This window comes from Nicotiana sylvestris, chromosome 6, assembly GCF_000393655.2.
Source record: "Nicotiana sylvestris chromosome 6, ASM39365v2, whole genome shotgun sequence".
Classification (NCBI taxonomy): Eukaryota; Viridiplantae; Streptophyta; class Magnoliopsida; order Solanales; family Solanaceae; genus Nicotiana; species Nicotiana sylvestris.
The window spans coordinates 171,617,468-171,629,990 of NC_091062.1; positions in this window are offsets into that span (position 1 = coordinate 171,617,468).

Genomic DNA, 12,523 nt, shown 5'->3' on the forward strand with positions numbered 1-12,523 from the left:
AAGTCTATGTCGATTAAATGAAAATGAAATTTTAACGTACGAAAATGCGAGATGTAACAACATCAAATCTGTAGTGTATAGTTAAAGTAACATCTTTGTTTTGTATGTCATAAGCATGTTACTTTTCTATTAGTTTATTAAATTCAAGAAAATGCTTTTCGAATAACTTCATTGTAAAATACATTATATGTACAATGGTCATCATGGTTATCTGATGTAGGTGATCGAATCAACAATCTGACACACTCTGAACTTTTAGCTCTCGATAATGGAACATAGAGTTGACCATGCGAAAAAAGAGGCTCATGTAAATAACTACCAACAAATTTTAATGTTTGACCTTGTTCTTTATTTATAGTCATTGGAAAACATAGTCGTATAGGAAACTGTAATCTTTTGGATGGAATAGGGACTTTTTCATCATTTGACGATATCAATGGTATTCTAGGAATAGGGAAAATATATTAATCGTGTGCCGTTACATAACCCTTCACAAGGATACAGATTTTGCAGTAATATAACCAGACAATTTTCTTTAGAGTTAACTTGTACAGAGGCAAGCCAGGAGGGTTTAAATATGCAAAAAATCTTCAAACTGACTTTGATCAGTGCGTTCAATAGTTTCATCAACAACAACATATGTCTTTGATGTAATCAGAAATTTAGCAACAAGCATATCATTTAATTCATCAACAAAGTCATTTTTTATTGTTAAAATAACACGAGAAGTTACTGAAGATGAATCAGAAAAGAATGTACTTACATTTGGATATGTGATTTTAAATAATTCATCTAAAGATTCTTCATCAGATGTAAAAGGAATAACTATAGAATCTGGAATTTCAATTTTATTATCACAATTGACTTTTTTCTGTTCCATTTCCAATTCTCATCAAATATTTACAAAAGGCAGGATCAGTTTTGGCATGCATATTTTCAGATAATTGTAATTTTTCAAGTCGATTCCAAGTATTACAATATAACAAGCTTTCACGGATAAAATCTTCCTTTTTTCCATTTCGAACTACAAGAAGGGTTTGTCTAAAATCACCTCCAAACACAACTTTCCCACCAAATAGTGCATGTGAATCCATAATATCTTTCACCATTGATACTTCGTCCCATACAATTAGCTTTGCAGTTCGAATTAAATTTGCTAGTGAACTTTGTTTACAAATGTTACAACTGAAGTTTTGATCAATATCAGTAGGAATTTTAAAACATGAATGAGCAGTTTGTCCTCTAGGAAGGATAGAAGCTGCAACCCCCGAGCTTGTTGTTGCTAGCGCAATGAATCCTTTAGATCACACGGTAGCTAACAAAGCACATTATAAAAAAGTTTTACCTGTTCCTCCAGGACCGTCAATAAAGAATGCTCCCCCTCTATCTAAAAATATTATGTCAAAAATTACATAGTATGCTCTTCGTTATTCGACATTTAGCTTTTTTTCTAACAATATATCACCCTCAGAAACAGTAATTGTTCTTTCAAAGTGAACTTCTCTTGCTTTTTTTGCATCTCTAGAAGTCTGGATAATTTCGGAAGTAAGTTTGTACTCATTAACATTGTGTCCCATCGAATGTAAAATTTCATTAATATGACTCAAAACTTTATGTCGAATATCTTTCACAGGAAGATATGGCAAAATCGTAAAATCTTCTGACATTAAATCTTCAAATTTTTCCCATAAGTCTCTTGGATTAGTAGGACAACAATGTACCAACAATGTGGCAAATAGGCATCTTAGACTGTAAGGGATCTGATCACTCACCGCCTCTGACATACAATTAATCAAATTACTATAACAATGTAATAATCCTTTTTTCTCTGCGGCCTCTCTAAATGTATCACAACATACTCCATTTATTGTTCATATATCTTCATATGATTTTGGACCTCTTATATTCATTAATAATAATATAAGATAATATTTTTCTCCTTCAGTAGGGTGACATGTTACCCCACTCCAATAGTACGTTGTAGTTTGCCGCAACTCCACACTTTCTCACTTACTGACCACACAAAGTGCCATGAGAATTCTTTATATAACAAGTTAAGCTCAATAGCATCATCATTTGTTTTATTCATATAGAAAAATTCAGTTAACATCATTTTCTAATCATGGGGTTGTTTACCACTGTGTCTATATTTGTAGTGCTTTTAAAGGAAACAAATTGTTGTCCGTCAAGATGTAACTGAAGATGGTAAACATTTGGGCTCATTTCACTTATAGAGAAACCAAATAAATGCCACATAGGTTCAGGAGGGGACACCCATCTAGCTGACCGATATTCTTTTATTTCATCTATTTCTATAGTTGTGTCATTGTTGACAGAAAATGTAATTTTGTCATGCCCTTTACAAATGTATTTGTAGAGATACTTGATGACTTTGATATCTGAACATATTTCAACAGTCATGTGAAAATTGAACTTACCAAGTAAATGAGGATTATAGGGAACAAACTAAGAATTGTCTAAAAAGTATCCTCTGACTTTTACCTTTTCTCTGGTATTTCTTCTCCTGTAAACTGTGTATGAGTTTTTTCCCTTTGATGTTTGATCAGAGTACTCTTATGGATATTCAAATTTACAGCAATCCTTTTTTCATGCATGAATTCGCAGGATTTAGTTCTCCATAGGGACCATGCATCATATGTTGAAGAACTAGTGAATAAAGATTCGGTTATGTATCTTCATTGGGTATTTCAGCACTGATGATATCATCATAAGAGTCAGGTGTCAGTAATTTATACTTGTCAGTTAATATGATAAGAAAATGAGCGTGCGGAAGACCTCACTTTTGAAATCCACGGTATACATAAAAGCAACAACTTTTCCAAATATATTTCGTTTTAGTATGTCCCTTTTCAATTCTTCTACTTTGGCTCTAAATACTGTACTAATTAAGTCAGGTCTATTATGAACTTCATCTGTTGACAACAAATGTTCTTTTATTTCTTGCCAGGATGGGTTGCATGTCATAGTTAAAAATATATCAGGTTTTCCAAATCGTTGCACTAACGCTATAGCGTCTATATATCATCGACGCATATCTCTTGGTCCACCTATAAATGTAACAGGGAGGAAATTTTGTCTTCCAATGTCAGCAACTTCTCTCTCACCAAGCCGTAAAGCATCGACAATTACCTGTAACATATCGACTCTGAACAAATCTGGATTAAATGAGATAAAGTCTAATATTTATATTTCAAGTTTTATATCCTCATCTACATAGTATTGCTAAAATAATCTTCATGTGTGTAAAATATCATCTTCATCGTCATTTCTCATTTGAAGTTTGTAACAATAACACTCACGAATAGAAACATTATATCTTTTTCATTTTTTCCATTGTAGCACCTGCTCTTCCATTTCAAGATATCCATCAATTGATCATATGTTTCTAATATTTGGTAACTCTTCATTTTCACAAGAAAAAGTTTGTCTATGAGCTCTAGTCACAGGCATAATTTTTTTAATTCCACAATGTCATCCCTCTTGACCATATGGAAATAGTAATGGATACTGTAAAGGATCATAACATCCATAGTAATAATTTACTAACTATGATCTACTACTAGTGTAAATTCGAATATGAGGTGCTCGAACAACATTACTACTATTTTCTTCAACCCATATTGCAGCAACTTCTGATGCAGTAGGGAGATTATATATTCATTGATCCAAGCTTGCGTCACATTTAAGAGCAATATAGAAGTTTGGCAGGTTTGGAATATGGATTATTTTCCAGCAAGTCCATCAGAATTCTAACTATACTTTCATCGATCCTATCGAAACAAGCCTTCTGTTTGCTAGTTCATTATCATCGTCATCCAAGTATAATTGCAGATTTTTTGCTTTTTGGTTCGTAGGAAATAGATCATCTATGAAATGATACATTTGTCCTTGAACTCTAAAAGTATAAATACCATGATTTCTTCTCGCTAAATCTTTGTCGTAGCTCACACCAAGTGATGTAAATGCAAAGATATTATTGTATGTTCTTATGTATGTGTGAAACTGTTTAGCTTCCTTAGTATTTGCTACATATAAATTCCGTAATTCTGTGGGCATTTTGTGTGTAGTTAAGCCAATTGAACCATTGATACAACAAAATGCAAGAGGTTCAAACTGAAATTTCATAGCTCGACAGAACTTGCAACATGAAATTAGTTTTAGTGGGATATTTTCTAATCGCATTTGGCTAATGGTTATGTTGCCTATTTTATTTACGCTTGGACCTGCAACTACCAATACGTCAGAATGAATCAAGGGAGAAGGAAAGCCAGATTGGCAAGAAATAATACTGCAATATACACCAACCTTTATTCAGATTAGTGTAAGAACTCTGATTTTGTTCATTAGCCATACTAGACGTTGACCTAGTAGCAGATAATTTAGGATAAATATAAGTAAACATTTTCTCAATTAGAAAATGGTAAAAACTTTTTGCACAGAGGATTGTACTTGCCTACTTCAAATAATGAGGATGACTGAGCAGAATTTGTTGCCCTTGTCATAGTGGTGTCACGACCCCGGTTCGCCCTCTGTGAACCATCGTGACGGCACCTTGTCTCTACAATTAGGTAAGCCTAAATTGTGGAAGATAACCAAAACTTGCGGAAGTAAAACAATTTAAAAACATAAATAAGGCAATAACAGTGTTTAAATGTACCGCTCGGCATACACCATATATAAATCTCAAAACCAATATCCAAATTCAAGACCCGGAAACCCACGAATCACAAGCTAAGAAAAGGAAATACTACATAGCTCTAACTCCAGAATTTGTCTAATAAGAACAGAAAGTACAGAAGTGCTAAATACTAAAAGGCAGGAATAGATTGGGACTCCTCGGTCTGCGGACGCGGCAGATGTACCTCGAAGTCTCTAAGTAGTCGTCTCCCTCAAGGATAGTAGGTCTAAGTAGAAGTACCTGGATCTGCACATGTAAAACATGCAGAGAAGAGGCATGAGTACACCACAGCGGTACTCAGTAAGTGCCAAACCTTACCTCGGTTGGGTAGTGACGAGGAAAGTCAGGGCCCTACTAAGATTAAATAATATAAAGATGACAATATAAGATAAGCAGTATAATTAAAAATCTATAGTAAGAATATACGTATGATAATACGAATACAATAAGGGAAACAAAGATGAAGGCAAACCACAAGGAAGTACCACTCATAACAAGGATGATAATCGGGGATCTCTTGGTATCCCGAGGATCTTAAACTCAAACCCTGATTACCCATTTTTCCCAAATCTCTCACCACTAATTACGTCTTTAATCACATAAAAACGAGTTATGAAGTCAAGGACATTACATCCAAGTGATTCCCCTTTGTTTTTTCTCAAAAATCTCTCTCAAAAACTTCAAACCCGGATGAAAATGGTGAAAGAATCCCTCAAATTTGCGAAGGCAACTATTTATATGTTCTGCCCAGCGATTTCCGCATTTGTGGCCCCGGGACCGCATCTGCGGTCTGGCTTCTGCGGAACAATTTTCACATCTGCGACTTTCACTTAAGGACCTAGCTTTCGCATCTGCAGAACTCTAACCGTAAGAGCAGTTCCGCTTCTATGGACATCACACCGCATGTGCGGTTCCTGAGGAAAATCCCAAATTTCGCTTCTGCGGTCCTCTATCCCGCTTTTGCGGCTTCGCATCTGCGGTCCCCAAACTGCAGATGTAGAAATACCAAAAGAACAGTTGCTGCAGCAGCTTCACTCCAAAATTTCCTCCGTTAACCATCCGAATTCATCCCAAGGCCCTCGGGACCTCAACCAAAGGCATCAACATATCCTAAAACCTTATTTAAACTTGTACAAATCTTCAAAACACTTCAAACAATATCAAAACAACCAAAACCCATCGGATTCAAGCCTAAGTTTCTAAAATCTTCTGAATTTTGCTTTTGATCAAAAACCAAACCAAAACACGTCCGAATAACCTGAAATTTTGCACACACACCCCAAATCACATAACAGAACTACTGCAACTCTCGAAATTTCATTCTGACCCTTGGATCAAAATCTCGCTATCAAACTGGAAACTTCCAAAATTCAACTTTTGCCATTTCAAGCATAAATTAGCTACGGGCCTCCAAAACACAATCCGAACACTTTCCTAACCCCAAAATCACCCAACGAAGCTAACGGAACCATCGGATTTCCATTCCATGTCCATATTCACATTGTTCCGACTACGGTCAACTTTCCAACACTTGAGCTCTCATTTAGGGACTAAGTGTCCAAAACTCCCCGAAAATCAAAGCCGAACATCCCGACAAATCAAAATAGCAGAAATAAACTTGGGGAAAGTAGTTAATAGGGGATCGGGGCATTAATTATCAAGATTACCGGCCGAGTCGTCACATCCTCCTACACTTAAACATTTGTTCGTCCTGCTCGGTCTCCCTGGTCGCCTTTGTCGGCCGGCTGCCGCCACTGAACCATCACTGATGCAATGTTCTTTGACCTCAGCTTTCTGACCTGTCTGTCCAATATTGCCACTGGCTCCTCAACATAAGATAGATCCTTGTCCAACTGGACTGAACTGAAATCCAACACGTGCGACAGGTCACCGTGATACCTCCGGAGTATCGAAGCATGAAATACCGGATGAACTTCGGCCAAGCTGGGAGGTAAGGCAAGCTCACAAGCAACCTCTCCAACACGCCTCAATATCTCAAAAGGGCCAATAAACCTTAGACTCAACTTCCCTTTCTTCCCAAATATCACAATGCCCTTCATAGGCGAAACCCGACGCAGAAGCCGCTCTCTAACCATATAGGAAACATCGAACCTTCCGGTCTGCGTAACGTTTCTGTCTGGCCTGGGCTATACGAAGCCTATCCTGAATCACCTTAACCTTCTCAAAAGCATCTTGTACCAAGTCTGTGCCTAATAGTCTAGCCTCACCCAACTCAAACTAACCCACCGAAGATCTACACTGCCTACCATATAAGGCCTCATACGGCGCCATCTGAATGTTGGACTGATAGCTATTGTTATAATCAAACTCCGCCAATGGAAAGAACTGATCCCAAGACCTTCCAATCTCAATCACGCACGCACGGAGCATATCCTCAAGAATCTAAATAGTACGCTCAGTCTGACCGTCCGTTTGAGGTTGAAATGTTGTACTCAACTCCACCTGAGTACCCAACTCATGCTAAACGGCCCTCCAGAACCGTGATGTAAACTGAGTACCCCTATTTGAGATGATGGACACTGGAATACCATGCAAACGAATAATCTCCCGGATATAAATCTCTACCAACCGCTCCGAAGAATAAGTAGTGCACACAGGAATAAAATGAGCGGACTTGGTCAGCCGATCCACAATCACCCAAATAGAATCAAACTTTCTCAAAGTCCGTGGGAGCCCAACTACAAAGTCCATGGTGATCTGCTCCCACTTCCATTCCGGAATCTCTATCTGCTGAAGCAACCCACCCGGTCTCTAGTGCTCATACTTCACCTGCTGACAGTTGAGGCACCGAGCTACAAATCCAACTATATCCTTCTTCATCCGCCTCCACCAGTAGTGCTGCCTCAAATCCTGATACATCTTCGCGGCACCCGGATGAATAGAATACCGCGAGCTATGGGCCTCCTCCAGAATCAACTGCCGAAACCCATCAACATTGGGTATACAAATCTTACCCTGCATCCTCAATACCCCATCCTCACCAATAGTCACATCTCTGACATCACCGTGCTGAACCTTGTCCTTGAGGACAAGCAAATAAGGGTCATCATACTGCCGCTCCCTGATACGATCAAATAAGGAAGACCGAGAAACCACGCAATCTAGAACCCGACTAGGCTCCGAAAGATCCAATCGCACAAACTAGCTGGCTAAGGCCTGAATATCCATCGTCATAGGCCTCTCTAATGTTGGTAAATAAGCTAAAATCCTCAAACACTCCGCCCGGCGACTCAAGCATCGGACACTACATTGGCCTTGCCCGGGTGATACAAGATGGTGATGTCATAATCCTTCAGCAACTCTAACTACCTCCTCTGGCGCAAATTTAGATCCTTTTTCTTGAACAAGTGCTGCAAGCTCTGATTGCCAGTATAAATGTCACAAGGAACCTCGTATTAATAATGGCGCCAAATCTTCAGGGTGTGAACAATGGCAACTAACTCAAGGTCATGAACAGGTTAGTTCTTCTCATGTATCTTCAACTGTCTGGATATGTAGGCAATCACCCTGCCATCCTATATCAACACCGTTCTGAGACCAATCCTCGAGGCATCACAATATACCGTATAAGACCCCGAACTTGTAGGCAATATCAAAACTAGGGTTGTAGTCAAAGCTGTCTTGAGCTTCTGAAAGCTCGCCTCACACTCCTCCGTCCACTGAAATGGACCACCTTTATGGTCAACCTGGTCATAGGGGCTGCAATCGATGAAAACTCCTCCACAAAATGAAGTAGTAACCTACCAAACCAAGGAAACTGTGGATCTCTGTAGCTGAGGATGGTCTGGGCCAACTCTGCACGGCCTCTATCTTCTTCGGATCCACCTGAATACCCTCACTCGATACTACGTGGCCTAAGAATTCCACTAAATCCAACCAAAATCACATTTCGAGAACTTAGCATATAACTTCTTCTCTCTCAAGGTCAAACGCATAGTCCTCAAGTGCTACTCATGATTTTCCCGGCTCCGAGAATACACCAGGATATCACCAATAAAGACAATGACGAATGAGTCAAGATATGGCTGGAACACACTGTGCATCAAATGCATAAAAGCTGTTGGGGCATTGGTCAGCCCAAATGATATAACAAGGAACTCGTAATGGCCATACCAAGTCCTGAAAGCAGTCTTCGGGATGTCTGGCTCCCGAATCTTCAACTGATGGTAACCGGAGACAAATCAATCTTAGAAACACTCGTATGCCCTGAAGCTGGTCAAACATATCATCAATACGAGGAAAAAGATAACGGTTCTTCACTGTAACCTTGTTCAACTAGAGGTAATCAATACACATACGCATAGAACCATCCTTTTTCTTCACAATCAAGACAGAAGCACCCTAAGGTGAAACACCAGGCCGAATATGACCCTTATCAAGCAATTCTTGCAACTGATCCTTCAACTCCTTCAACTTAGGAGGAGCCATACGATACGGAGGAATAGAAATGGGCTGAGTGCCCGGCAACAAATCAATGCCAAAATTAATATCTCTATCAGGCGGCATGCTTGGAAGATTAGCTGGAAACACATGGGGAAAATCCCGTACTACTGGAACTGAATCAACAGAAGGGGTATCAATACTGATATCTCTCACATAAACTGAATACGCATCACACCTCTTCTTAACCATACGCTGAGCTTTAAGAAAAGAAATAACTCTACTTGGAGTGTGATCTAAAGTACCCCTCCACTCAACACGTGGTATACCTGGCATAGCCAGCATCATGGTTTTGGCGTGACAATCAAGAATAGCATAATGGGGCGACAACCAGTCCATGCCCAAGATAATGTCAAAATCTACCATGCTGAGTAATAACAAATCGGCTCTGGACTCAAAACCACGAAGAGTAACCAAACACGACCGATAAATGCTGTCCACAACAAGTAAATGTCCCACAAGAGTAGAAACATAAATAGGGGAACTCAAAGAATCCCGAGGTACACCCAAATGCGGAGCAAAATAAGAAGACACATAAGAGTAAGTAGAGCCTGAATCGAATTGAACCGATGCATCTCTATGACAAACCATGACAATACCTGTGATGATAGAATCGGAGGCAACAACCTCGGTATGAGCAGGAAGGGCATAGTATCTGGCCTAGTCTCCCCCTCGACAGCGACCTCTACCTCCCTGACATCTACCTCTAGCTGGCTGAGCAGGTGGGGTAGCAACTAGAGCTATAATCATGGCCTGAGAACTCTGCGGGGCACGCTGTGGTTGAGAAGTCTATGGAGGTGCACTCCTCCCAAGTCTAGGTCAATCCTTCACCACGTGGCGTGTGTCACCACACTCAAAACAAGCCATGGGAGGACACGATGGCTGTGACTAGCTTGGGCCAGGTCTGCTGGACTGACCTCTTAAAGCACCACGCATAGGAGGTGCGCTAGAAACCGGAGGTGCATAATAAGGCTCCTGACGTCTAAGAGGAGCTGGAATACCACTGGCTGCTGGAAGAGATGAATGAACAGGATGACTCATATAACCCCTACCATGATGACCTACAGCTGGGGTACGGGCACCAAAATAATGGCCCGACTCTCGAGACCTCTTGGCCTCCCTCTCCTCTTTCTCCCTAGCATGCATACCCTCAATCTTCCTAGCAATGCTCAACACCTGCTGATAAGAAATATCCATCTCCAACTCACAAGCCATGATAGACCTGATGCTGGGAATAAGGCCCTCAATAAACCGGCAAACTCTCTAGCGAATAGTAGAAACTAAGGCTGGTGCATGCTTAGCCAAACTAGTGTAACGGACAGCATACTCTGAAACAGTCATAGCACCCTACCACAAATGCTCAAAATTTGCACCATGCCCCTGAGGCTCTAAGGAACATACTCCCTCAGGAACAGATCCGAAAACTGAGCCCATGTCAGTAAAGCAGCCTCATCTGGACTGTCTAACTCGTAGGTGTGCCACCACTCATTGGCTGCTCCTCGAAGCTGGAAGGTAGTGAAAGAAACCTCGCTCGATCCTGAGATACCCATGGTATGAAGAATGTGGTAACACTCATCAAGAAATCCCAGAGCATCCTCCGATGCTAGACCACTAAATATAGGAGGCTTGTACTTCTTGAACCTCTCAATCCTTAACTGCTAATCCTCGGAAGTCACTGCCCTGTCCTCGGGCTGAACTTGCACTGTAGGCAGCATAGGAAAAATCATAGGGACCTGCTCAACATGCACTCGCTGCTCAGGAGTGTGGGCGGCGGGAGTCTATGCTCCTCCCCCGGCCTGAGATGTAGCTGCAGCAACGGGAAGCAACCCTGCCTGAGCCAAGGTAGTGTACATGCTCATAAACTATGCAAAAGTCTCCTGAAGAGCTGGAGTAGTAGTAGCAGTAGGCGTGTCAGGTTCCTGAACTCCAACTGGATCTGCTGGTGGTACCTCGATGGTAGCTCGTGCAGGTGCTCTGGCTGCACCACATGTGTGTCCTCGGCCTCTACCCTGACCACGGCCTCTGATGGCTCAAGTAGGGGGTGCGGGTTCCTTATCGTCTCGGGTAGCACGTGTTCTCACCATCTGTGAGAGAATAGGAGACAGAAGTTTAGAATTGTGATGTCAAAATGTTGCACGCCAAGGAAAGCAAATGAAGTGGAATTTTCCTAACAGTTACATAGCCTCTCGTAGATAAGTACAGACGTCTCCATACCGATCAGCGAGACTCTAATAAACCGGCTTGTGATCCATGACTCCTATGAACCTAGAGCTTTGATACCAACTTTTTACGATGCCGATTCGCCCACCGTGAACCATCGTGACGGCACCTAGTCTCTACGACTAGGTAAGCCTAAATTGCGGAAGATAACCAAAACTTGCGGAAGTAAAACAATTTAAAAAAAGAAATAAGGCAATAACAGTGTTTAAATTTGCCGCTCGGCATATACTATATATAAATCTCAAAACCAATATCCAAATCCAAGACCCGGAAACCCACGAATCACAAGCTAAGAAAAGGAAATACTACATAGCTCTAACTCCGGAGTTTGTCTAATAGGAAAAGAAAGTATATAAGGGCTAAATACTAAAAGGCAGGAATAGAAAGGGACTCGTCAGTCTGCGGACGCGGCATATGTACCTAGAAGTCTCTAAGTAGTTGCCTCCCTCAAGGATGGTAGGCCTGAGTAGAAGTACCTAGATCTGCACAGGAAAAACATGCGCAGAAGAGGCATGAGTACGCCACACTGGTACTCAGTAAGCGTCAAGCCTAACCTCGGTTGGGTAGTGACAAGGAAGGTCAGGGCCCTACTGAGATTAAATAAATATAGAGATGACAGGATAAGATAAAGCAGTACAATTGAAAATCTACAGTAAGAATATACATAAGATAATAAGAGTACAATAACGGAAATAAAGATGAAGGCAAACCACAAGGAAGTACCACTCATAACAAAGATGATACCCGGGGATCTCTTGGTATCCTGAGTATCTCTTGGTATCCTCAATATATGCTAGGGATATCTTGGTATCCCGCACCTCAGTTCAGATCATAAATACGTACAGGGGATCTCCCAAGATGCTGTCCCCTAGTCCCAAAGTAAAAACAAACAGCAGCAGCACAAGAATACCCAATTAAGCTAAATTTCGTACAAACTAAACACTTAATTCTAGCCTAACATGCTTCACCTAATGCATCTAAGGCAGTTTAAGTAAATAGGCAATTAAGTCAACTAACCATTCTTTTCTAAACTAGCAACTGGCTAAATTCACAAGTAGAATAAAACAGGATAAAGAACTTTATTGAAATACTTAAGGAAAATCGTATTTTCAACAATTAGCTCAAGTAAGCGCTCGTCACATC